Here is a 283-nt window from a genome sequence, read left to right as displayed (position 1 = left end):
TAAGGTCAGTGTTTGGGTATCCATGGGTTGCACTGCCTTTTAATAGAGCCCCCTCTTCTGCAGCCTTTAAAACCAACACATGGTTCTCTAGACCTATCAAAAGATAATATTACCTGAGAGGAGTTGTTGCTTTTCTTTTTAAAAACAAGGCATAGCTCAATATTTAAACCCAATACACATAGTCCATACATGGAAATGCACATAGAAGTGGTCAGTCCTTAGCACAGCACCTTTGCAAATGGCTTTTCCTGCACGGTGCTGTCCTGGCTTCTCACGTCTCCTG

This window comes from Calidris pugnax, unplaced genomic scaffold (assembly GCF_001431845.1).
Source record: "Calidris pugnax isolate Ruff unplaced genomic scaffold, ASM143184v1 scaffold74, whole genome shotgun sequence".
NCBI classification, from domain to species: domain Eukaryota; kingdom Metazoa; phylum Chordata; class Aves; order Charadriiformes; family Scolopacidae; genus Calidris; species Calidris pugnax.
The sequence above is the reverse complement of the archived record's forward strand: the minus strand, read 5'-3'. Positions refer to the sequence as shown.